Source organism: Lonchura striata, chromosome 3 (assembly GCF_050655825.1).
Source record: "Lonchura striata isolate lonStrDom1 chromosome 3, ASM5065582v1, whole genome shotgun sequence".
Classification (NCBI taxonomy): Eukaryota; Metazoa; Chordata; class Aves; order Passeriformes; family Estrildidae; genus Lonchura; species Lonchura striata.
Window position 1 is genome coordinate 37,376,123 of NC_140705.1, and position 27,888 is coordinate 37,404,010.

Sequence of the window (27,888 nt, forward strand, 5' to 3'; positions counted from 1 at the left end):
TGAGTGATTCTGGTAACTAATCAAATGTGTCCCACATGCTACAGTAAGACCTGTAGCAAGATCTCTATTTAATAAGGCCACACATTGAAAGGCAATATCAGCTTTATCCTAGGTGGCAGCTGTATTTATCAAAGCCAATGTCTGCAGAGTCAGAAACTACTTTTATTCTGCAAAAGCAATTATTCATTTATTCATCTGGGTCCTGACTATATTTTATCACTAACACATTTGGCTGCATGAAATGTGATAGTTAGGTCTAAAGCATTCTAAAGTACTGCAAAAGAATTCCCAACTATTAATGGTCCTTCAAAGCTTTGCATAACCTTACCTTGCCTTCAAAATTTTGATGAAAAATGATGGCATTATAAGAAATATAACAAAATGCCCCAAATCTGTGGCATATTCAGAAAAATAAGGGCCTTGCCATTGAAGCTGCTTGATCCTGGTTCTTCCTCTGACCTCTCCAAAAGTAAAGCTTTATTTCATGGGAATAAGGTCTACTACTGGTAAATGAAATTCTAATTTATGTTAAATAGAACCAATAAATACTTTTGCTATCTCATTTCTATATGTCTTTATCAGATTAAAACTAGCTCCATTTTGTTTTATAATTAGCTCCTCAGAGACACCTAGTTACGGTCTAACCTGGGCTATGGCTTTTTGCATCTAAACTAAAACTCTTTGACTTCTTTCATGGTCTTTGAAGAGACACAATGAAAAATAGCAGTTCTATTAGTTATAGTTCTTGTTCTAAAGAAGATGACAGTGAAGATGAAGGTGAATTAAAAATGCAATATTATCCAAAAAGGAATATGTGTAAAATTATCTAGGTATGATTAAACAGAAAGAGGGCGAGGATCCACTGTATAGGCACATACCTATAAAGAATTATCAAGTCAGATGAGCACTTGTAGGACATGAAATAGAACATGGCCATCACTTACAGGGATTCAGAGTTCTGTGCATGTTCCAGTGAAAAGGAAATATTTGAGAAAAATCAATGGAAAATAAATAAAAAAAAATATCTACTGAGCATATGAGAATGTTGAGATACCAATTTGTAAATAGGAGATATTTTAAGATTATTGGCAAAATTTATATTCATATCACAGAAACACAGCTGTCCAAATTTCAAGATTGATTGTGTCATTGGAAGAAAATTTTCTGGAATGTTTTCACATGGCTAAATAAACTATGCTTCCCTTTGTTGGAATTAGGACTACTGTGACTCGTTTGGGCAAGATGAAAGAAAAACACCGAATTTTAAGGCTTGAGGGTCTGTCCAAATTTAATCTTGAACATCTGACTTTTATCAACCCAATAAAGTAAAAGCATATAAGAATGAGAAAGGTTTTATAGTCTTGACAGAAGTTTCGCCAGTGCCATTAATAAAGCACAATTTTACATGTTATAGCAATTATTATTTAAAAAAAATCTGGAGCATTAAAGTATTTCTTTTGAGATTGTATATGACGAATTTTTAGAGTATGCATTCAGGCTTTGCTTCTCCTCCTGTCCTCTGGAATTGAGATCAACCCTGATGTAGTGGGGAACGACCCTTATTTTTACTATCTATAGACAGAATTTGATCTGCAGGAAATAAATATACTGTGAACTTCAAAGGGAGGGGGAAAAAAAAGGCAAGCATGGAATTGCACACACGTATAACTATCTCTGAAAAAATGTGATGATGTTGGTTGCAACTGAAAAGAAACACATTTTTAAAAATTTTAATATCAATGAAATTCACTCTGAGAATGCTTGGACAAAGAATGCTCTGGAAGAAAAGAAAATAAAAGGCAAAATATAGTTTAACCTAAAATGGTAAGATGGAGACAAGGACAGGCCAGGATATTAAAGATCTAGGCAGCTTGATTTAAATTCTTCAGAAACCAGGGAGGAGGGAAAGTGCCTAGAAAACACAGCAAGCAATGTTCAAAATCAAGTTTTCAAGACTAAATCATGTCAAGCCTCTGTGCTTTCCTTGCAGAAGAAGGTAACAGGCCATGAATATAGGGAATAAACAGTGAATATATATATAGAGTTTGGTAAGACTTTGGCACTGCTGTACAACACAATTTATAATCTGACTATGAAAACATGGATTAGATAACAGAAACAGAAAACTGAGTAGAAACCTATATTAAGAGCATGATTATCAAGGTCTTAAAGCAAAAGGATGTAGCAAATATATCTGTTTAGGTCTAGTAGGTCCTGAACAAAGTACTTCCACTGACAGCCTGGAAAATGGAATGAGGAGCTTGCTAATGACATCTATGCAGAGCATCAGGCTCTGTCTGGCTGTAAGCAGATTGGGGAACAGATTTCAAATTTGAAGTGACTGTTTCAGACAGGTTTCACTCCACTGAAGGCAGGTGCAAGTTCTTCCACCTTAGGCAAGAGTAATGGACTAAATGAACCTGAGTGGGGATGAGCTGGAAGAGAGGGCAGACTGCCAGACATGAACAAGAGGTGCAAAACATGAACACAAATTCTGACTTTTACAAAATTATAATCCATGAGGCAGGTGGAATAGCTTTTTCTGAATCTGCTGGAGTTACTGAAACCTCACTAGTTCCCAGAAGACTTGATTCATTATAAAAAGACCCAGAGAACGAGAATGACCAGCAGTCTCAAAAGATCTGTGAGAAAGATGGAGAGATCTAAAATGATTTAATTTTTCCATTCTGGAGAAAATTTCCAATGTTCCTATATGCATTTGGTCTTTTAGAAATATAATTTTATCAGCCATGGGGAGGACATTTATAATAGTACAAACTACTACAATTGTTTTATTATGACTAACCTTTTCTACTTCTCTTCTTAGTTTACATTTTTGAGTTGTGGCCAAATGTGTGAATACTCTGTCACAAAAGATTAAAACAAAAATGGCAAACAAAAAGACTGGGGTATAATTGTTAAGTATTGCTTTTTCTTGATAGTCTGATATTCATAGAGCTGGAAAAACCCTTTATTTCACTTTTTGTAATGCATGGCTCAAAGTCTTTGGTTAGCACAAGTTCTAGTAGCTCCACTGCCCTAACCTACTAGGAGAAAAAGATAGCATGCATTAATTCCTTAATGGTCCTTGCTTGGTTAAGTAAAAAAAATGTATATAATTAAATTCTGATATATTTTTGTTTTCAAAGAGAAAAATAAAATTAAGGTAAACACAAAGAAAGAATCATTGAACTATATTTGGCATCTTATAAGTTAGTGGAATGTGATGCTACACCTTCCTAAATAAGTAATTTTCAAATTATTATCACTAAACTGGGCTAGATAACTACTGCCCCTCTTGGACTTACAGAAAGGACTAGAAACACAGAGTATAGGTCCTTTTTATCTTGTGCAGACCCCCTGAGGATGTTGTCTCTTTCATTTATACTTTGGCAGATCTTGTCATGCCAATAAAATGTTACTGCTTGAGTTGAACTGAGCAATGGACTTTGCCATCCATGAAGGATTAAACAAATGTGGAGCTTTTATGAGGACATCCAGTTGCTACTGGAGCCCATCTGTACTGGAAATGTCTTAAGTACTTTGGATCAGCTGGAATTCTGTAGCAGGCTGGAGGCAAGAGCACTAGATGGATCATCTGTTACCACAATCTGGTTGCAAATCCTGTGCTATAGATGATTTCCTCTGATGGTGCTCCAGCTGTAGGGAGAGAATGTGGCTGAGCAGCTATTCCCAGAATGAAATTGATTCCTTGAACTCATGTATGCCCTTAGAGTGAGCCCACACACTCATTTCTGATCTAGGCCTTAGAGAAGTCAAGCGTACTGTAGGACTAGCCCAGTAAATTTTTTTTTTTTCCCCAAGAAGATTAAAAATAACCACTCCAATTAATTTCCTTGCTGGAAAACCATGGTTACAAGTACAAAATTTGTGTAAAAAATCCTTACCGTTTATTAGAGCTATTTATATGCCCCCCTAATTTTCATGCAAGTAAAAAATTGCTCAGGTATAGAGAACAAATACAATTGTCATAGGCCGTCATGTGCTCTGAATTCAGTACAGTGAATCTTAATAGATGTGAAAAATATGGAATTTTGTAACGCAGGTGAAAACAGCAGTACTGTTTTTTACTGCATAAACTATCTGACACTATGCTCTGTAGATGTTTGTTTCAAAACAGAGATTGTGACTTTCTCTGCACAGACTAAATTAATCCTCCTAATCCAATGGTCGTTCTGATCCTCTGAGGAGAGGACTAGATTAATAAAATCACTTCTCCGGTGTTTCCCTGTTATTCTTGCAATCCATCTGATTCTAGGAATCAAAGAAGAGAAAGCACAGGGTTTCAAATGAACACAACTGAAAGTTTCTCTGAAGGTCCTTTGCTCTCTGTTTTTTGGTGATTTTTACATTTAGCATCAAACCAAGGAAGGAGAAAAGCACTGTGATTTCTGTTTTACTGATGTATTTAATTTATACATATATTTCTGTCAGTCACATGTGACTTTTCTGGCAATAATTACTTGGTCAAGACATCTGTGATCCACACTACAAGCACATTGCAGACCATCAGTCTTTACTAATGGAAACATGCACATAATACATTGATTATTCATGACCTGCTTCAATGAAGACTTTGTGAACACATTTTTCCATTAAGCAAATGGATTCATGGCTCATTTGGATTAGACATATAACTTTGTCCTTATTAAAGTGATTGGTTTCTATCTCCCTCCCTTTCCTTCATGAATTCAAGACTCCCACATATACTTTTACACTTTTAATTTCTTTTCAACTCCTCTCCTGCTCTGCTTATCACACAGATTACCCTTCTTATTTATCTTTGTATGTCTTTCCCAGTGCTGTAGATTTATATCTGAATGTAATGTTTAATTTATTTTTATAATTTTTAAAATTCAAATTATTTTGAATTTTGAATTAATTTTAAAAACATTGCATTTTTCTACTCTTGTAATAATTCCCATAAAACTAATGTTTTCTACATCTTCACTGTACTATCTGCATCCTTCCCTGTTAATTATCCTATTTCTTCACCTCCCACTCTTCCACCTTTTGCTCCACTGCTCCATTCACACCTGTGTTTCTTAGTCATTCTCTGGAATCCTTTATTATAACAGCACAGTCCTTAGTGACCAGATTCTCAGGTTTTTTTCCGACTCTCTAACTTATTCACCAACATGCCTTGTTCCTAGTTTAAAAGTGGGAATATACACACATTTTAGGCAAGTGTACTACAAACAGATTTTTGTTGGTAGTTCTTCCCTTCTTTATTCGTTATTGTCTAGAAGTCTGTACTGTCTTTTCTTCCCCCACACATTTTTCCTCTTCTGGTTTCAGAAAGCTTTCCATATGCCTCCTTCAGTTTTGTGTCACCTAACTTGTTTTCGGTCCAAAATATTATCTCCTTGATGTCAGAGACTTAATGTTGTCAGACACCTCAAGTGTTTACCAGCCTTTTTAATCTTCAGAAGTGGATATCCAAAGGGTCTAGATGTTTAATTTACTTCTGTTATCTCTGCATTTGCTTGTGTCTTGGTTTGCAAGGTATTTAGCCCCTCCACTTTCCACACCTCTGCTTATTTTTGTTTTAGCCCTATTTCCCATCTCATTGCTTTCAGAAGGCCTCTGGAAGATGATACATCTCATTCTCCTCTGTCAGCTTTACAGATCAATTTTAAATTCTCCCATCATCCTCTTCTATGTGCTGCACTTTGTACCTTCTTTACTATCAGATTGCTTTTCTTTAATTCCCCATTTTAGTTAACTGAAACTAAATATTTATTTCTGTGTGTTAAACTCTAACTCCTTTTCTAACTGCATTTAGTTTTTTTCTGTCTATTTAACCAATTTAAAACCTGATAATTGGAAGATTTTGGCCTCAGTTTAAGATTCTAAAATGCTGTCAAATGAGAAACACTCCCATTATATCTCCTCAATTTTTGGTCCTCAGAAACTTTAGCTTTCTAGGTGCTCTCTGATACATTCACATAACATTTTAAAGAATGAATTATGCAGAATAGCAGTGACCATTGCTAAAGTCAGTGACTCCTAATGACTGTCCACAGGCACAGATCTATTCCTTGTCCTTGCTATAGCCACATCACATGGGCTGTAATACTGGGATAATATTGTCCAATATTTGAGTTGACATTTGTATGACACCTGTAACAGTAATAAATTCATCATATTGGGGAGTATGTATATGTTCTGCACAGATGGCTGTCTGTTCACTATATGTGCTTATTTTACATGGGCTTATAAACCTATAATCATTGACAAGAAAGAGCTTAATCTACAGAGGACTCAGAGCACTTGAATTAATCTTGACCCTGAATTACCTATTAAATTAGACTCCTGAAATTAGTTTGTGTAAACATTATGAACAGGGTTTCCAGAAGACAATTGCACTTGTGAATATTTAGGGAAGAATATTTTAAAGCCTACAGGAAGAATAATAATTAGAAACTTACTACATCTGAAGAACTATAAGAATATTTGACGAAAAAAAGATGCTAGTATGGAAGAAAGTTCTTTCTTAGGACATCTTACTCCCAGTGATAGATGTCAAATAACTGAAGTAAAGCTATCTTAATATTTTCTTGCTCTGTAACTACTTGAATGAAAATATTGGATTCAGTATTTAATATTATCAAAGCTTGTGAGTTTAAGAAATCTTAATTAATGTCAGTAGGAAACTTTCCAACAGAAAAATGTCAACACTTCCTCTCTCCTGAATTGATCTCACTGTCATGCAGGTAATGCCAGAATATCTAAATATAAATGTATAAATATTGACAAATTTCAAAGATTTTTCATCCTAAACCTAATGAAAGTGAATGACAGTGAATTCATGAGCCCTAAGCAGGTGTAGAGGGGCTTTCTCATCTCTGGTTTGTAACTTGGTGAAGTTCTTACATTTCCAAAATGTATCAGGTGAATAATCTTCTCTCACGAACACAAGTATATTAAAGAATTGCAAGTCTTCAAAATTTTGTGATACCCTAATGATATGTTTAATATTAGTTCCTAATTGCCACTAATAAATACATATCCAGTGCTATTTTTAGTAAACATTTATGCAAAATATAATCTTATATATGTCAATTAGCACTTCAAATATGATGGATGTATTTGAAGCTGAAATAGAACTCAGGTTATTTTTCTCTAAAGGATGATGATGAATATTTGTCCTTTAATTATTTTGCAAAACAGTTTCTATTCATGTATCAGACCTTTAAAGAAACCATTTCTGATGAAAAAAACTACGGACACTTGCTTGAAATGTACTTACAAATCATGTGAAAACAAAAATTACTTATCATTCAAAGCATTTCTCACTGCTTTGCATTATTTTATGGTTTGATATAAAACTTTTCTCTGCAGATGCCTTCTTAGGTCAGAACCCTACAAAAAAATCTTTCTGAACCGGGGGCTGCAGAGCAAAGCCTAAAGACCAGGAGGCATGTGTTGTACCTCAAAAGTCCAAGATTAGAAAGCCAGGGCAAAAGATCCTGAATTTATTTTATCATTCTGAGCTTATGTTCTCTGACTGCAGCAGGCTATGACTGTACTCTCTAACATAACATTTCTATGTCTCCTAAAGCACAACCCCTGACAGTGGCGCCACAATTGACTGCATGGCTTCACTCTTGAACCTGGACACACAGAGTCAGGCTTTGAACTGGACTAAATGCCTGCTTGAGAGCTTGAGAAAAGCTAAGCAGCTAAGCACTGGTGGCCACTTAGAGTATGGGACAGAAAAGTAGGTAGGGATGTGCTCCGTATGAACAGAAGAGTGAGCTGGGTAGGGATAGGCAAGAACCTTGTCTTTGAGTTTGCCCAGAATCACTGATTTTGTGGAGTAGGTTCAGGGGATGCATTGCTGATATTTAGTAGTCATGTAACTTTTAAAAGAGATTCTGTCTTCAAAGAGAATTTTTATCATATCCCTGAAATAGTGACCTTCTGGTTTTGGTGCAGACAGACATAGCTGGGTGGCGGGGGGGGGGGGGGGGGGGGCACTTGTTAAATATTATTTTGATCTTTAAAAATTTATACAGTTGTTGCTTTGTTTTAAATATTGTCATGTTTTGTTTGACATATTTCAGGTGTGTTTGGTACAGAGCAATTGTATAAAAGAAAAAAAAAGAAGCTCAGTAATGTGTTTAGGAAAGGTGTGCTGCCATGCATATATTTATGTTTAGAAGTTGCTCTAATTTGAATAGACTGTCTTGATATTACATCAGTGAAAAGTAACACAGAAGAGACATAATGATGTTATCTTGCCAAGTTTAAGAAAAATATGTAAGCAACCTGTTTCCTAAGACTAACAATTGAATATGCAGATATTAATTTGCTGTGCAAATACTTCTGTGCTTTTTTCCTAAACTACCATTTTAACATTTCCTAGAGGAATCATGCTGAAGTTCTTCAAAGTTTGTACATAATTTATTTTGGAAAATCACTTTATGATTAATTAAAATGCTTCTGAATTTCTCTGCATGCAGTATCACACTTGTTATTAATGGCCACAATCTGTACATCTTTAAAATTAGGGGAAATATTTTCCTTATTCATGGTCTGTTTTATCTTCTCACTTAGAGTTTCACTTTATAAATATGCTTATATAAGCATTACATGCACATCTGTGTATACGTATGTATGTATGCAAGTGTGTGCATGTATGTAGGGGTATGGGTATATATATTGCTGTTACATACATGTATCGTACATAAGAAGGATGCATCATGAAAAGTCTAGTCTAGAATGGTAAATATGGAGAAAAATATGTTAAATAATGAAAGAAATCATGCAGCAGATCACAGTGGTTTAAAATGCAGCCTTATAGATGATGTATTGTGTGTGAACCCTTTAATCTAATATTTGTAAGTTCACAGCAGGCACATCCTGTAGTCTATGGCAGAAAGTTTTATTGATTTATGGAGGAATAGCAAATGCTACCTGAGGCAGCAGTTCTTCCAAAATGCTGTTGATATCAGAAGAAAATAAAGAAAATCTCATTGTTAGATATGATTTGTGATACAATTCCTCTTGTGTGCTGAGTATTAAGGTATTTTAAAGGAAGTGATCTTTTCTGTCCAGAGAAAAGATTTAAGGAACATTTCTTCTTGTAACAAAATCCGTCCTTAAAATTTGAGATTTCACAGCCCATTAACCTGCTATTAAAGACCAATGACAGGATTTCTTTCAGAAATTAACTTTACATTGTGCAAGAAGTTAGCTGTGATACCAGAAAGGGAGAAGAGAAAAAAATCCTCACCCAAAACGACAAAAAAATAAGGTCCACAACACGATTCTTATCAAAGTCCATGCTATTAAAGAAATGAAATTGCAGCTGTACAAAGCTGAAGATACCAATTATGTGTAATGGTGCAGAACCAGGTTACATCAGCTTTGAATTTCAGGCAGTTCACATTCCATTTTACCTGCATTTGCAGAAAGTTGAGACAGTGTCAACTCCCACTTAGGATTCAGTTGATCACAGTGTTACAGAAAGTCAAACTGACAGTTAAGGGGAAGTGAAAGGTTCTGGGTCAGGTCTCTGTTGGGTTTTATTTCATTCTTATTAGGAACAATAATACAACAAACTGTGTTAAATTTTGAAGCTGAAAAACATGGTCATATGAATGAAATATAGTTAAATTATTTGTCTGGATATATGAAAGGAAGTAAAAGAAATTTTGGAATAATTTCAGTAAGAAATGTGTGCCTCTCTTCAAAGAGAGTCAGTTTAGCATTAGGTAATGTGTTGTCTGGGATAGATGAACCAGGCATGATAATACCATCAGGTGTGCTGTCTCTGTTAATTGTATTCATTTCAAAGGGAGCAATAAACATTAGGATGCTTTAATTCAGTTCATTTCAATGGGAGCAATAAACATTAGAGGCCCTTTAGTGTCCCTTTCTGAAGGGTCCCACTTGACTAATTTTGCTCTAATTCAAAGAGGAAAGACAGGAAGCATGATTAATTTAACTCTTTGCATGGAAAAGTATTCATTTTGAAGTTGTTTCCTCCAAAGAAAGTACTAATTACAGTAATAAAAATTAATATTCATTGCCATTCTAGCAATATATCCTGTAGCACCAAAATCTCTGACCAATATAGGCTGATGAACTCACTGAAATAATACACCACACAAGGGATACTTCCTTAGGAATTTAAGTGACCATTTTCCTTTTTTTGTCGGGGAGCAGAGTAGCAGACAGAGTGGTGTGGTGATGTGGTGTGGCTGGTCCAAATTGAAGGGTTTGTCTGTCATTGTGTTTTGTTGCCTGGGCTCAGGAGAAATTTGGCTCAAAGGAAAAAAATGCTGGCATGGCATTTCCCTCTTTGTCTTGGGAAGCTGCATGTCTCTGGTCCCAGTAATACCTGGTTAGTAGGACTTCCACAAGCAATCACCCTCTTTTATGCACTGTTATTAGTACTGTTGCTGTTACTGTTATTGTTCCTTATCTCAATGCTTTTATTCTAGGAAATTGTTATCCCAATCAATAATCTCAGCCTTTTGTTCCTTTCTCACTGGAGAGGATGGGGGGAAAGGAAGAAGCTGCTTGGAGCTTAATTTCCAGCTGGTTATAAACCACAAGAAATCACTATGGTGACTGAGGGATTGGAGCATCTCTACTATGAGAAAAGGCTGAGACTCTTCAGTCTGGAGCAGAAAAGTCTCAGAGGGATCTTACTAATGTACAGAAACTCCTGAAGGAAGGATGCAAAGAAGACAGGGCCAGGCTGTTCCCAGTGGTGCTCAGTGAAAAGGCAGGAGGTAGTGGCCACAAATTGGAAAACAGGAGAATTCCTCTGAACAAGCAAACACCGCTACTCGAGAGTGAAGGAGTACACAGGTTGCCCAAGGACATTATGGAGTCTCCAGCCATGGAGAAATTCAGAACCTCTCTGGACATGGCCATGGTCAGCTGGCTGAAGATTGTCCTGCTTGAGCAGGGGATTTGACAGATGACCTTCAGAGATCCCTGCCAAGCTCACCCAGTCTGTGATTTTGTAATAGCCAAAATATTGCATTTTAATAATGGATTCAAAACACTGTGCCATCCTAATGGTCTGCTATTAAAAAAGTTAACTTCATTTCAGCTAGACTCAGTAAAATGCTGAAAGCAAACTCAATCCAAACTTACTATTTATGCACAGATTTCTTAAATTTCAATAGCAAAGTTTATAAGAAGACAGAGGCAGGAAGTGGAAAGATAGAAGGTGACAAAAAGACTGTCAAGCACTTTAATTAGTGAAATGCTACCTGTTTGAAATTATATAATATTAGTCCTCCTAGGAAATAAAAAAAACAAGTCCCCCTCAAGCTGCAAGAAACAGAATAAAACCCTCCTGATAACTTAACTCATTGTGTGAGGGGTTTGTTCTAGTTATATAAGGATAGCAGATCCAGCAGATAAATAAAGAACAATTCTCATAGTTTGGTGATCCATTTTCTTTCTGCTACATTGCTTTCTTCAAAGCTTTTGCCAGGTGACAAATATCTATTATGAACTCATTTAGCTATTGTTGAAGGTAGTGACTGACTTCTGGGGATTACAGCAGTACCATGACCTATTATGTTATAATTTAAGGCTGTATTATTATTGTTTTTACTGACAAAAATGCCAAGTAGTTGTATCTTTTGATGTAACAGATATGGTGTTTCATATTTAACATAATGCAGTCAAATAGGTGTTTGGTAAAGTTAACAGGAATCTTCTCATCAGCTTCCCTTGGATCAGTTTTTAATCTCACTTCCTTTTATTTCTCATTTTACATTCATAGTACATTAATATTACTTCAGGACAGGTCAAACACATCCTATCTATTTATCTTTCCATTAATTCAATCCATCTGCTTTATGGTAACATAAAATCTCAAGACATCAGAATATTGTATGAATATTGAATTTAAAATTTTGTGTCAAGATGTCAGTTAAGAACTATATCCTGCTTCTACTTTTTCTCTCATAGGTCAGTCATTTTTCATCCTGTTTTACAAGGATTTGCAAATGTCTATATCTGAGAAATATGTTTTTCATATTTATGTTTGAATCATTTCCTGTAATGCTTTCAGTCATTTTTCAGAATACATATACATCTGGACTATTTACCTTCAAGTATGTGCATTCTCTCTCTCATATTGTGACTGCTGACATCAAGGTTCTGATTTCCAGGAAAATATATGAAATCTCATTGGTATATATTAGAATATATAACATCTCTAGACAAACACTTTAACTCAAGTAGACTGTGTATCCGTAGGTGGAAGAATAAATGCCTCAGTATGCTGTGATAAACTGTTTAATAACATAAAAAATAATGAAACCCTTCTTTGCAGTCCAGGCTGTTGTATTGCCATACATTTTATTGGTCTGAAAGGGAGAATTCTTGGCAGAGAAATCATCCCATGGGCCACATAAAGGGCACATGGTAAAATTCAGCCTAGTGTAACTATAAATGACCAGAATAGAGTCCGAAAGGTCTGCTCAATTCAATATCTGATTTTTTGTTTTGTGCTGTGGTGAGGAGATTTTGGAACTGACACAGAGAGAGGGTGAGCTACATGCTGAAATTGTAACTGTCCAGGTGAGAGAGAGTACATGGAGCAGAAGCATTTCCCAATGATTAATTCAGCCAACACTATTCCCTTCATGGGAAGACATTTATTTTAAAAATTCTTCAGGCAGTCATATGTGTGAGACATTTATAGAGGTGCATGCTATCTGCTACATTTTGAATAAATGTGTATTTTTCTCTGGTGACATTTACCTGTGGAATTCCTTATAAAAGAAAGGGGAAGGTCAAGCCTGTTGAAAGTGTAGTTAATGACAAGCTACACAAATAGGGTGGAATAGAGGGGAATTCTGGGATTTTTTTTTTTTTTTTTTTTTTTACACAGTAGCAGGAGCTATTGCATAGATTATTTGATTTTACTGGTTTTGGTTAGAAAATTCTCATCTCATTCTTCTACTGTCCTTGGTTTCACATATGCAGAATTTACGCTTCATAACAAATATAATATAGATGGCAAACAATTTTTAGTACTTTCCAGAAATAAAATATTAACCACTAGAAATATGTTTTTACCTTAATTTTAGACAGAGAAATAGTATTTTGTAAAAAAAACCCTGGTTATTAGAGTCACCAAAAGAAAAAGTCCCTTAAAGTAAATGCTTTGCTCTGGAAAATATGTGTCTACTTGAATCATGTATAAACTTTTTCCTTGTAGAAATATTTAATAGTATACAAAAGGACTAACTATTCACTCCTTGAGTGTTCAGTAAATCAGGTTCTCTTGACTGAAAAGATAGGCATAAAATAATGTTTATCAGTGCTTAGATTAAAAAAATACATTATTTTTTCAGTATATAGAAATGCACTAAATTTGACTAATAAAGAAGTGTTTGAAAAAAAGGACAAAATTAAATATTTTTCCTGCAAAATTCAGTTTGGATGGACATTTTCCAATAATATTTTGTTGGTATGATTATGCAGTTATTTTCCTTTTTACATGGCATATATTCATGTATTTTAGCAACCCATTTTATTTTCATCTTTCCTAGTACATGAACATGTAGGTTGTTAGGATTGTAAATCTTACCTGAAAGAGACTGAAACCATAAATCTTTGAAGATTTCTGACATATAGATCTAGTTTAGTGCAAGTAGACATGATAGACTGATTTTGTTTAGTTCCTATGATTTGCTTGCTTGTATTTCAGTTTCCCAGACTGCTATTTTTGGTGATGTTGGTTTTTATTAATTAAAACCCAACAAGCCTATTTCTATTTCTCAAATAAATCAAGACTTCTCTTGGTTCCTACAGTCTTACATATCTAGTCATTCTGAGCTGTGAGATATATTACTAAAAAAAATTCAAACATTTGTATTGAACAACTATTCACTATAAAAAGTTCTAAAACTAATATTTGATAAGGTTCAGTGTAAGATTAAATATTAATTTCTTTTTTTATTATGGTATTTTGCCTGAGAAATATCAGCTTTTATGTAGATATGACAGAAGTCTTAAAAATTTCTGGGATTTCATGATACTTTTTTAGTCTGCAGACTCCATCACAACATATTTCTTTCTATTTATTTCTCTTAATTTTTTTTTATTTCCCATTTTAGTGGAGACTTGCTAGTGTATAACATTAGTGGTCAATAGACCACACTGGTATCAAACTTTTGCCTCAGAAGACTGACAAACTAGAGGGTTAATTAGCATTGCTAGACATTTGTACATTTGCCATTTTTAAAGTAATGGAGAAGAACTAAAAGGATGCTATTTAAATTTTGGCAATAAAAATATCTAATGGAGTTTTAAAGGTATCTAAATTATGTCTAAGTAGATGTCTAAACTTTTTGTTTTAACAAATCACTGCTAATGCTTTAGATAAAAAAAATATGTTGTATTGGGTAATGTTCTTTGAAGGGCAAGTAATATGGGTCATTAGAAAATTCTCTATGACATTAGTTAACAATTCATGTTTTATTTTACCTTAAGCATTTTGAGGGTGGATTTCTTATTGCATTCTTAATCCAAAAAGCTGCAGAAAAGCTGTAGAAAACATTGTTGTGTAAACTTCACGGCAAGAAACTTGGCACTGATGATTTTGTTTCTAGCAGAAAAAAGAAATATGTACAGGTCTTTTCAGGAATCTTGTTTACTTAAATATGACACCAAAAAAAAAGAATAATAATAATAATGGTGTGGATGGACTTGTGCAGCTGGAAATTGCATTAACACTTGCTCTGCAAAAAAGTTTCTGGAAGGAATACAAGACTCATAGTGTTGAATTTGAATTACTTTAGTATTTTGCTTGCATACTTTCCAGAAGAGAAACAGAACTAACTGTTCAGAAAATTGATAATAGATAATTGATTCAGATGGGAAAATGTGAATCTTTTTTACCAGTTTTATCCATTTATCTGGATAATATACCAGCTGTAATCGATTTTATGTAATTTTATCCATCTGGAAATTAGTTATTACTTCTTGCTTCATGTTATATTGAATATAGAAATTTTAATCAGGGCTAGGTGATGTAGTCTTTCTATATAGTCAATAGAAACCTAACCAACACTCTTGCTTTAGTATGTAATTCATCACACCTTAAAAAAATACATATATTTGATTAAAAACTTGTGTCCTAAACTATTAGCAGGTAGAGATTTCTCTCCAGTGTGTTTAAGTGAAAGCCTCAAAACGGCCTTAAACCTGAAGCCTGAGTTCTGGATGAAGATGAATTTTAACACAAACTATTAACCACAGCAGGGGGAGTGTCTCTCAGAGAGAGAATAATTTCACTAGCTCTTTGTAAGTGCTAATAAAGGAAAAAAAAAAACAAATTAGCAGTACTAATTAGAGAAGAGATTATACTAATTAACACACAGTTTGGCATATACTTGACTAACAGTTCCAGTAGTATACAAACAATTTTGCTTAAATAGGAAAAAAAAAATTACCACATCATCACTATTACAACAATTTCAGAGAAGATATCAAAGCAACACTCACCTATGTTCCTTTATTCATATTTGTTTCACTTTTTTAGCTTGCTATTTGAAAATATTTAGAGTGTGAATCCTCAATACAGTCCTTAGGAAAGTAGTCAAATTTATGTGGCTTTTCTTCCCACTGCCATGTAATCTTTATAACTGCATCTGCAAACATGGCAACTATGATTGTAAATGGCAGATTAAATATTTCAATCATGATCTATATTTGCTAGCTCCTGTTTGATTTACTGCAGCTTCCCAGGAAATTTCTTTGTATACTTTTGCAACCAGCTCCTCCCCAGTTCTTCACATCTCTGTAACCTTCCAAAAAGGAGGAACAATAACCTGTTTTCTCACAGTCATATGGCCAGTTGCCTACACAAACCATTGCTATGCACAGGCTACATGATTGCTATGCATCTCAAGCATCTTTCCACTACTCTCCTTAAACAGGTTCTTGTTCACCTTAACTGGTTATCATAGTAGAAGACTTACCATGAAAAGTCAGGTTTACAATTGTGTTGATATTTATTGTAAAAAACTAAGTAGACTCATAATACTCTTTTGATGATACTTCATGTCATATGGCATGCAGAGAATGGATGAACACATATATAACTGTGTGATAGAAAGTGATATAATGAATATAACGCTGGAAAAACATAAAAAGAGGAGAAAAGAGCAAACGGTGGAACATGCTTGTCAAAGAGTACAAGTTCTAGCACAGTAACCTAGAGGAATTCAGAAGCATTCCAAGGTGAGAGCACTGCTATCTACAGCTGACCCTGAGCAGTAAGTGTAAGCTGCACTGTAGCAGGGTGAGTGTGCCGTTGACATCAGTACTTCAGTATAAACTATTAAGCAAGTTGGCAAATATTGCCAAAAAAGCATGAGCAAACCAGAAGTGATTTAAAATGGTGTCTGCTCCTGAGCCCAGGTGAGGGGAAAAATACAATATCTTTTATAGTTTTGTGTCACAGAAGGTATGAATTACCAATGCAGGAGTAGTGGCCAAAGAAGAAAAAAGGCTATGCCTGAAGTTTACATGGACATGATATTGAAAGCGGATTCTTTTTTAAGAGGTAAGAAAATTCATGCTGATATCCCAAAGGAAGTATAATATCTGATTACATTTGAGAACTGTTTGCTGTGATGTTTATTAAGAGTACAGCCTACAGCAGTAAGGCAATGTCACAACAAGGGTCTGCCAGAGTGCTGAATCTCTGTTTTGCTGCCTGCAGTTGGAACATGCTGAAAAGCAAGCAGTGAACTGGGTTACTAAAGGTGTCTTTTGATGGAACACATGGATCTTTAAGTTATGCATAATTTTTAGTGTGTCAACACACTTCAAAATATGGAGCACAGCAGTACAGTTCAGCCATGTGAATGGTCATGGAACTGGAAAGATGCATGATCTGTTGTGTCCTTTGCAATGAGAATGTTACTCTGCTGCATTTATTGCCAGCCCTACTACCTCAGATCCCCTTGCTGCAGTGAGTTGCTTGTGTTTCAGACCTGGTAGGTGAAATCCTGCCCTGCTGAAAACAAGGGGAGTTTAGCTATTGATTTCCTTGACTTTCTCTAAATTGCTTGTCCGAGGACTTTGTGTGCTGGGTGGAGCTCTATGTGCTTGTTGACCTTTTTCCCAGTGAGGGAAAGCCAGGAATTCTGCTAGCCTCCCTTTTATCAGCCTTATGGTTGTTTTGAATTAAATTTTACATATGGAGCCATTGCAATCTCTTTCCAGGTCTTTGATTTTCTGCTTGGTCAAGATTAAATCCTCTGAATGCAACCTGCAGACACTTGCAATGCATAGACATGCTTGCATTGTCTGATTCTGGGATTATTTCTTATGCAATTTTCTAATTTCTTTAATTTCACACAGAGAAAATATCAGAGCCTGCTATAAGAAGAAAGCCCTAAAACCTCACTTCAAGGAAAAGGATGTGAAAAACTGAAACCAAATGCTTTAGGAATTCTTCCATTTATTGGCATTACAACCGCACCTCTGAGTGCAGTAGCATTGCCACCACTTATTTTAAACCCGGGTCAATGAGCACCTTCTTTGGCCAGACACCTGAAAATTCACAGCATACTCCTTTGGCAGAAATTCATGCTATACCTAAAAGCAAGACTAGACCAGAATAAAAAGAGTGATGGATAAGTTGGAGGGGATTTCCAGACTTACAAGACCGAAGGGGAAATGAGAAAATTCAAAACAGCAATTGTGAAATGATGTAAAGACAGTGATGTAAACATGTTTTTCACATCTTTTACAAGGTGCAGGACTGAAAAAATACAGAACTGTATTTTAGCTTTAATGTTTTGGCCCGGCAGAGGCAGTCCAGTGTAGGATTTTAACTTTTCAGTTGAAGTGGCCTAGAAAAACTAAGATTTTGCACCAAGGAAAGATGAAAAAGGAAAGATCACAGATTATTAGAGAACTGAGAAAGTATGCATGCCTAGATTCACTTGGAAAAGATTGAAAATGCTGTCCCTAAAATATAGAGTTATGCACTTTTATATAAAGAAAAAAGTAAAGATAGAATAGTAATATTTTCTTAAAACAAGACTTATAAAAGATTCTAAATTTTCTTTTCAGTGTGAATTAATCACTTTAGTACATTATATTCCAGGATGGTCATTATTTATTTCTATTGTTTCCACTCAAAAAAGCTAAATGCATTGAAAGAGAGTCTTCCTGCTGTGCTTGGCTTCTTTGAATTGTTGGACAAGTCTGAAAAGAAACTGGAAGCAGGCTGCTATTGCCCATTCAAGATTTCCCCTGGGACACAAAGGAAGGAAAATCTTGGAAAAGACAAAATAGTTGCTCTTGCACTTCCATGCATGTCACCTTAGTGATTATTTTAGGAGTAGAAAAAGTCTTGTCTGCTCTTGCTTGTCCCCCCTTCCTCACAAAGAAGATCTGCACATGCGAGGAGATCAGTAGTCTCCCCTTAAGGAGTCTGCTGAGTCAGCAATAGATTTCCTCACTCAGGTACTATCCCATGAGGACCAGATGACATGTTACATGCAAAAGCCCAGAAGAGAAAATTTAAGGTAAGGCATGTGCAAAGCAATAGGGAAAATTATAATTTAATGATTTTAGCCCTGACCACCTCTAAGTTTACTTCATTTAACTTTCATAAAGATATTTGTGCATTTAGAATGAGGAGAGTTCATCTGTTCCCTCGGAGAACGAGTATCAATTTCATCTGCACCAAATCATAACTAAGAAAGAAACAAGATAGAAATTGAAATGGATCTGTGCCACATTTGTGGCAAACAGTATAAATGTTCTTTTAAAAATATCTTTTCAGATTTTAAAACAATGATATCAAGCTATGGAAAGAAATGGCATTAAATATGGATGAATGACAAAAAATGTAACCTGAAACCACTCTCTAGATATGTCATCTACTTACTAGCACATCTGTTTTCCTTTAGGTAAGACAAAAAGATTCTTACTGCATCCCTTTTCAGCCCTTTAATAATGGAATTCATCCTTTTAGAGAAGATATTCGTTTGAATGGAGTTATTATGTCAACCTAACAACCAGTCTTCAAACACTTGAACAAGCATGCATTGCTTAAAAGAATATACAGCACAACTTCTTCATGGAAAAAACCCTGAAGTCACAATACCTTCAATATAATAGGGCATAGCTTAATATTCCACTTGAATTCAGTGACCAAATATCCAATAAGCAGCCATAACGTGATATCTGATTTGGACCCAAGAATATGGTTGATTTTCAATCTTCAGTTTAAATATTTAGTAAGATTGTGTGATTATTTCCTTGGTATTGTGTCTATAAGTCAGTACACCTTATTTAATGCTGCCTTAATACTTAAATAGTTACAATTTTTAAGAATTGTTGGTTTTATATTTGCTTTTTAAATAGTTACATTCATTGTAAAGACTATTTCTAATAAGATAATAATATGGCAAAAATAAACCACATTCATTTATCATGGAAAATGAAACAAATTTTAAAATAATCATTGTGTTTCGGAAAATTTTTCTACAGAACTATAGCAAGAATTTAAATATTGAGAAAAAGCTGAAGCTGCCTGTAGCTTTTCCTTCTCTGTATTTCTAACAGCTTTCACAGAAGTGCTCATCTAGTTAGACTATGCCAAGATGTGAGTTTTCTTCTGTATTGTGTGAAAAGGAATTTTGCAGCTCTTAAATCTAATTTTTAGGAAAACATTTGGTGGGAGTGTCAAACCAGCTCCCTTTAGAGAAAATATAAAAGTTTTTTTTTTTTGGTTTGAACTTCCAGTTTTCTTTCACAAATTACTAATTAAGCTTTCAGAGCTTGAGGATAGAGTTTCCCTGCAGTGTGACCTCAGTAGTGTACTTCAGTAAGTCACTGTCTAAGAAAGCATGCAATACAAGCTTCTTCCTTATATGCTACATCGAGTGATGATATCCTACTCTGGTTTTTAATTTCAAACTTTGTTAACACTCAAAAAGGGGTAAAAAACACTCAATCCTTTCCTCACTCTGGGTCACTATTTTTTGAATCACTTGAACCAGAAGTTCTCTGCCAAAATTTTTGTTTTGAATCAAATGACCTCTCAAGAAGAAAATAAATGTGACTCCTCAGTGGCATGCCACCTCAGTTACTGGACCACACAAGGCTTTTCAAGGCTTGAGCTGTCTGCTTACCAGTGCTCTATAAAGTTTTATATAATGTCTCCTTTCATAATCAGGACTTAGCCAAATATATGTGCCAGTCTGGTAAGAAACGAATAAAGCCGATGCAAAACCTATTTCAAGTGGGTATATCCAATACTAAATGTCACATTTTACTGGTTGACAAACATTATCACTTCATTTCACAGTACAGTAAACAACTCATAAGTCACTGGCTAATTTGATTGACAGTAGCCTTGGGCATTCTTTAGAAATCATTTAATATACTGCACTGAGTCAGACTTTCAGAGTAATTGACCCCAAAAATATGAAAAAAAGTCCTATAGTCTGCTTAAAATGAAGGGAAAGAGGGAAACCAAAAATGTGAGAACAATAAATTATAGAAATTTCTCATTTGAGTGAGTAACAGCTTTAATAGCTTTCTTTAAGAACTGAGTGCACTCAATTGAACATCTGCTTTCCAGCTGTGTATATTGATATATTACCAGGGTTTTATCCTCTTCTACTTTAAATATATCCATAAGTTTTTCAGAGCTCCACTACCTGAGTTTCTGACAATGCCTTGATTGTGAAAGATATAAAAATGTCAAAAATTCTGTAGGCCATTTTATGCCCAGGATATTATTTTTCAATTGAATTCAAAGACAGATGTCTATGAACAATTAAACCATTCTCCAATCACACCTTGTTCCAGCTGGGATCATAGAATTAAAAGGAAATAAGCCATCATGATTCACTTATTGCCAGAGTACCTAGTGTTTCCTGTACTGCTGATAGATTCTTATTAAACAATTCTGTCAATGGAAAATGAATATTGTCCACTGCTTGAACTTCTAAAGTTAGTTCTTTGATATTAAATTTGATTTTCTTCTCTTATAATAATTCATAGACTTAGTGACTGGCTTCAGAAATTCCCATTAGATGGAGATTATGTTATCTAAAGCTTAGTAAATCCCACGTCAGGTCTCAGGGACTTTAGCTGTAAAGCAGAACACTGAAAAGACCTGTAGTGAGAAGAGGAACTAGCTAATAAAAAAAAAATGTAGCCTGGTGACTCTTCTATTAAAGGAGATGTGGAAAATGTTTACTTCTATCCCCCCACCTTAATATGAAGTTACCTTTTTCAACTCCCTTTGCCACTGTTTCTTGCTTGGCAGCCACAAAGCTCAGGCTTAGTAAGTCTGCAGCAAGGGGCCAAATATGTGCCTATGAACCAAAATATCATCAGTATGTTTATGTTTTAGTGCTTCAGAACAGCTATACTCCCATTCATGTGGGGAACATTTAATTTCTAGACTATGCCAAGAAAGGTTGCTAATAAAATATTTCTGCACTTTGTAGATAGACAGTTTGTGATAGGTTATATATTTTGAAAGAAATATATGCTCTCACCATTTCCCATGGACACAATAGAGCAGACACAAGCAGCCTTTGTTTCCAAAAGCTGTTATAAAATTGAAAGAAAAAGCTACTGATTGATATGTTTAATTTTATTAAATGGTACCAAAGAAACATGATTGCATCTTTCAGAAACACTAGCAATTAAAAAGGATGCGTTAAAGTGTGTAAGTTAAATCTCCCAGGCTTGATAAGTTTTTGCAAAAGATTGATACATATTAAAATCCTGACTATGGAAATTACAATTAAGTGAGAAGTCATTTTCTTTAAAATGTTGAGATTCTCAATATATCAGAGAATTGAAATATAAATCCTAAAGACTGACAAAAAATTTATGCAAATGTCCTTCTTTGTACCATGAAAAATCTGTACTCAGTGCACTGGTTTATATTACACACTTCTTACATATATTTATGCACACTCAAATTGAAAGAAAAAAAAAAAGGTCAGCTTATGCTCACAGGCCCCAAGCAAGCAAATCCTATAAGCATGTGCTTAAGTTCAGCAGAGGAATAATAATGTCAACATGAAGAAAACTCCACATATGTTTAGGTGATTTAAATGTCCACAGGTTCAGGGTAGTTTTATTTAGGATATCTTCTCTTGTAGCAGTGAGCACTAACATGACTTTAATTTTCCTTCCATAGACCCACAGTTTATAACAGAAAAGAAATTAGTAAGGCCAGGCAACTCTTTGCATAGATATTAGTTTATACAACAGCAGTTTTCCCTTGTGTCCATCCCATTCCACTCTCTCTATGTCTCCCTGTCTCACTGCCACCCTCCTCTCAAATTCATCTTGTATTTTAACCAAAAAATGCTGGGACACACAGGCTCAGATATGTTTAAAAATCAAGAATAATGTAAACATGTGATTGGACCAAATGTATGAATTTGGTCAAAATTTGCTCAACATATATCTTTCAGAAAGAAGTACTGAAGTAGCACTTCAAGAGTTAACAAATTTTTTCTGATTTTTTACCTGAAGTAGTCATATTCCAGTTTCTGAAAGGAAGAATTCTGATTTTCTTTGTTGCATAGGCTGCATTTTTTTCAGTGTTGAATTAAGGATAAAATTTATAATGAAAAAAAATAGGAAAAAAAAAATTAATTCTTCCTGTTCACTTCATCTCCATCTGGATCCAACTAGGAGTTTAGCATTCACAATGCTGCTTAATAAAAGCCAATCAAACTCAAATGAAGGGTCGTTATAATGATATAGAATACTTCCATCTAGAGATTCTTGCATTTATCATAGAGTGTGTGTGGGGTTGTGGGGAACTGAAACATGGAAAATTAAATCAAAGCAGCAATTTTCACACAAAATATAAATGGCAGAAAAAGGAATTTCAGAATTCCTGAGATTTTTGAAACACATACTAAGCCTCAGACACTGCTTCAGTTCAAGCCACTCAGCTGAATTTAAGGCTTCAGAAATTATACCTGGATATTCAATTGAATTGAAAGTTGTTCTCTCTAGATATGAAATACCTGAAAATTTTGCTAAATCTGGAGTAAATCAGCCTGGCTGATGAAGGAAAGAATATTTCCTTAAGAAACTGCTTATTCTTTCTTCCAGACCTGTTATCTTTCATGAAAAGATACGTGATATTTATTGCTTTCACTTCAGTCCTCTGAATTACCTTTTTTCCCCCCTCCTCATTTATCTTGAAAAATAAATTCAGAGATATGGTTGACAGTCACGTCCTTTATAACAGTTTCAAATGCTACTAATTTGTACCCAGTAATGGATCTTGTTCTGAGGATATAAAAATTGCATTATTTATATTTTACAAAGTATACTATGAGATACCAGGATGGAACCTGCACACTTAAGTTGCTCTAAACTTCTTCTGCAGAACTTTTTTTAGTTAACTAAAGAAAAATTTCTCCATAGGTTTACTGGGAGCTTAGATATACTCACTCTTTCAAGTCTCCCCACATATAATGTTCACAGAATTCATAGAATAATATGTGATAATATAATGTTATCATGGTGGACTTAAAAATCTTTGCTAAAATGCCAATACAAAGCAGAATCTTTGTCTTATTTTAAATATTCTATTAAAAATATTTATTGAGCTATTAGTGTTTAAAGTAATTTGTGATCCCTGAGCATTAAAAGGCTCAACATTTTCTAAATTAGTATCACTGAATGGTATTGTTTGTATGATTGGACAAGATCTGTCAAGAATTCTTAGTTGATATTGATTAGGATTATTGATAAAAATCATGTTATATGATATAATATAGATTTACATTTATCTGACAGAAAAGAGAGAGTCTGATAAATATTTTCTAGTTTAACATCTGAAATCAGGGTGGTGACATCCTAATTGGCATTCAGAGGAATACTGAGGTAGAAAAGTGTTGCTGCAGGAGTGAATGTCCACAGTGTGAAAGATTTACACTTACATCTGGGAAAGTCACGGCACATTGGATGAGCTCCAGCAGGTAAGAAACCACTGTGTGGGAAAAGCAAATAATTGTATGTCACAGGATCAAAGGAGCTCTTGAAATATTAGAGGAAATTACTACATGAGTTTAGAAGAAAGGTTTCTTCCCTCGTGGAAAGCTTCACTGGCTGTCGTATGCGGCCAGTAAAAGAGAAGCTGCCTGTTCTAAAAATGTCGCGAGGCTATTGCCAAAGCCATTAGGGAAGCAGGTTGCAGCACAGAGATCACCATGCTCTTTGGCATGTGAAGGAGACTTACAACATGAGGTTTCAAACTGAAGAAAACTCCCACAGGAGCTGAGAGCTAAAGAAAGATTAAAGGTAGGATAGGGCTTCTTTTAGCAAATGGTTTGAGGTTTGCACCTAAGCATCAAAGCAGAATTTTGTAAGGAGTATAGGAGGATGTACTTTACTGTTTTGTTGAATTTTTGCAAATAAAATTTGATTTGGTTAATATAACTCTCATCATCCATTGTTTCTATAGCCATATCCTGCAGAAAGTTTTAAAAAATTAAAGGTTTCAAGTTAAACTAATCCTTTCACACCCTGAGATAGCCCAGATGTTGATTAAACTGCCTTCAACATGCAATCAGGTGTTAAATTTAAAGTCTATGGCAAAAGCCAAATGAAAAACTTTTCCTGCCTACAAAAGCAGGAGCTTGCCAGGATATTTATCAAGGTAGCAAAAGTCAGGCAAGTAGGAATTTAAAAATGAAATACCAACTGCAGGATTTGGAGTTTTGAAATTCCTTGAGATTAGTCTCTCTTGGTTTCTCTTGAAATTAATGATGGCAACAGAACTGATTTAGATGAGAATATAGTGAGTTTAGCCAAGAGAAAGCCTTCAAATCCTGCTCTATGAACACCTAATCCTGAGAGATTAAATTACAAAAAGCATTTGTAGCATTCTTTTTTCAGCTTTCTTCCCATGGAGCTATACCCTAACAAAACAAACAATCATTTTGCAAGAATGAACTTGTGAAAGAAAAAGGAGTCTCAATTCTCTGGTGCAAGTTTGCCACATTCTTTAAAATAGTATTTGAGATAATGATTTTATGTGTTACTACATAAGTACAGAGTCTGTGTAAGGAAATATGCACATGCTCACTACAACAGAAGATGCTAATCATGTACTTTAATAAACTCCTGTTGTTTTTAGAGTAATTGCAGCTAACTCTAACCAAAATGTCCTGTCTGTGAATGCAGTTATTTGGTTCAAAATATGATTAATAACTACCCAGCTAATACACCTCGAAAAAAATTTATTTAATGATCACAAATATCAATAATTTAGTGAGCTTATGTAATTAAACCACTTTTGAAACCTTATGTTGAGCCATGCCTCCACTTATCACAGTGTGTAGAATATTCAGATGAGAAGCCTGGAAGAGACCTCAGAGTTGTTTGAGAGTGGACTAACCTGAAAGGACCTGCACCAGGTCCTGACCCTTGGCCTTAGGGCCAGATGATGGTGACCAATTTCTTTTATCTTTTGATGTAGATTACCTTTCCTTCCAGGGCTTTACAGATCTTAATGAATTTTCAGAAGACACTTTTGCGCAAAGCAAATCTATTACACCTCTCCTAAAATCTATTATGGTTTGAGAGTGAGAACACTGAACAATGCAGTTGCTCCCGCTTTTTGTCCAAATACTGCATACTGCTACATTGAATGTATATGTATATGGTATTTGTTGTCTTTAGTTGAACTTTTGTTTTCTTTTTAAATAAGCATTCTTGATTATGAGGACAAAACACTGTAAGTGCAGGAATAAAATAAAGTTTTTTTAAGTCACATTTTTTCCCTTTCTTTTAAATAAGGTTTCAAAATTCCAAAGCAGCATTGCCTTTGACAATGGCATCATGTTTAGAGTTACATCATCTGTCATGTGATATTAATCTTTACACCTTTTTTAAGCTTTTTACAAATTTAAAATTCTGACTTCAAATTTCTGTCTCTTTTTGTAATATGCAGGTTCATGGGTAAAAACAGAGACTTTGAAGAAAAATTCATGGAATGAGGCTGATACTGAAACCTTACAGAATCACAGTAGCAAAATATGAAAGAATTTAGTGAACTAGATGATTACAAAATAAATCAGTCTTCTTCCTCTCCTTCTGGAATTCAGTGTTTATTATATAATACCTATTCATCATTATTTTTAGTTAAACAAGGTAGTTACATTCTAGTTATGTCAAACTGGAAAAGGATATTGCTGCTATTTACAAATTTCTGACAAATTGTGAGTCGTTCATTAACTATAGAGGTTTCTGCAGTTCAAACAACATACTTCTTCTACTGGAAATGAGAAGTGAATGTTCTGTCTGTATCACTTTATTGTTTACCTGGCTTTCATTATATGCTCTTTAACCTGATAAAAATTAACTGAAACAGGGTTTTTTAAAGTTCTGTTTTCCTAGCAATCAATAGAGAAAATGAAACTGAAGGGAACAACCTAAGGAAAAAGAGGAACTTTAATATGAATAAATTCACTCTCCACTGTTCATGTAACTAAGGAAATAGGAGAAAAGGGATTTAAAATGGGAACCAGAAAGAAATAAAATGCTAAGCATCACTGAAAGAAGAAGTGTGTGTTTTCTTATATATGAAAGGAAAAAGTGTAATAGAAGCAGTAGACATGACAAGGAAAGTATAGTCTGGTCTTAAGTCTGGGCTTCCTGTCAGAAAGTTGTAGTGCTTGCAGTATTATTGGGGAAAGAAACAGATCCTCTACACAATTACTCTTGAGGAGTTAATAAAGAATTTGAGGGAAAAACCTTTCAATCTGCCTCATTTCCATTCCCTCAAGTTTTAAAATAGAAAGTTTGAGCTCTTGTGTCCTGTGATTTTTCAAAGTAAGTGCAATCCAATATACCAGAAATCACAGTAGAAAACACATTTTCCCGAAGTTTTCAGCTGTTTACAGAGTCAACAGATTTTGATAATGCATATAAATATTCTTTATCATTTTAATAGCTTAAATGTCAAAATGCCTCATCTGCTTAGCTTGTAAAGTCTCCTTTTCCTTGGCAAACCTTTCCAACAGAACTACGGTATAGATAAATAAATGAATGAATACATAAGTGCTAACTTAGAGCAAGTGAGTGTATTTTGTTTTGAGATTCACAGTGCAAAATTAGAAATATTTTTCATTTTTATCCCAATTAGAGCATAATCTTAGAAAAACTAAGACTAGATTCCTCGTGCTTCCTTATTTTTTCCTCCAATTTTCAGGGTGCTCTTGTATATACACCAACCACAGAAGCCCTTCTTTATGGTGATGCTTTCACCTCTCTGTTCACATATTCTAGGTTTTAAAACAAGCTATCTATAAACAGGGGCAATTTTTTGATGATAAAATGGTTACATACTACTACGAACAGTTTCGCCTCTAAATTTGATTGTTGAATGCCCTACATAATATATTTTAAAGCCAACAAGACATTCCACTTTAAATCTTTTTATGCTTTAAAAAGAGAGAAAAACCATCTACACTTTTCCTCTTTACCCTAGTTCTCAGCTAAAGGCACAGACTAAATTAAATATGGCTTTTTGTTCTTACTCTTCACAAAGTGCCAAAAAGGCATTTAAAACTTTTTGAACTCTTGCAAATGCCTTTAGAACCTTTGCCTTATTCACTTCAAATACGGTAAAAAAATTATTCAATAGTATTAGCTGTGACCTGCTAAGTTTGAGGTCAACATTACTTGCAAACAAAACTCCAAAATAAAATGCAGTTAAAGATTTTTGTTCCTTTACAAAGTATTCTGATCTGCCCATTTTGTGTAATGTTTGTGTGATGTTATATCCATGCTTCATGTATACTTTGAAAAACATCTGTGACAATACATGAAATGTGCCTGATATTTTTAGAT

The 27,888-nt window shown here is 34.6% G+C and overlaps 1 long non-coding RNA gene across 1 annotated transcript; it reads left to right on the plus strand.

The window, feature by feature from the left end:
- The first annotated feature begins 8,002 nt into the window (after window positions 1-8,002).
- On the plus strand, window positions 8,003-27,877 carry LOC116183484 (uncharacterized). Its single transcript, XR_004148119.3, has 3 exons — window positions 8,003-18,557; window positions 18,818-18,944; window positions 25,988-27,877. It is a non-coding gene; the product is annotated as an uncharacterized LOC116183484 (long non-coding RNA).
- Window positions 27,878-27,888: the final 11 nt, after the last annotated feature.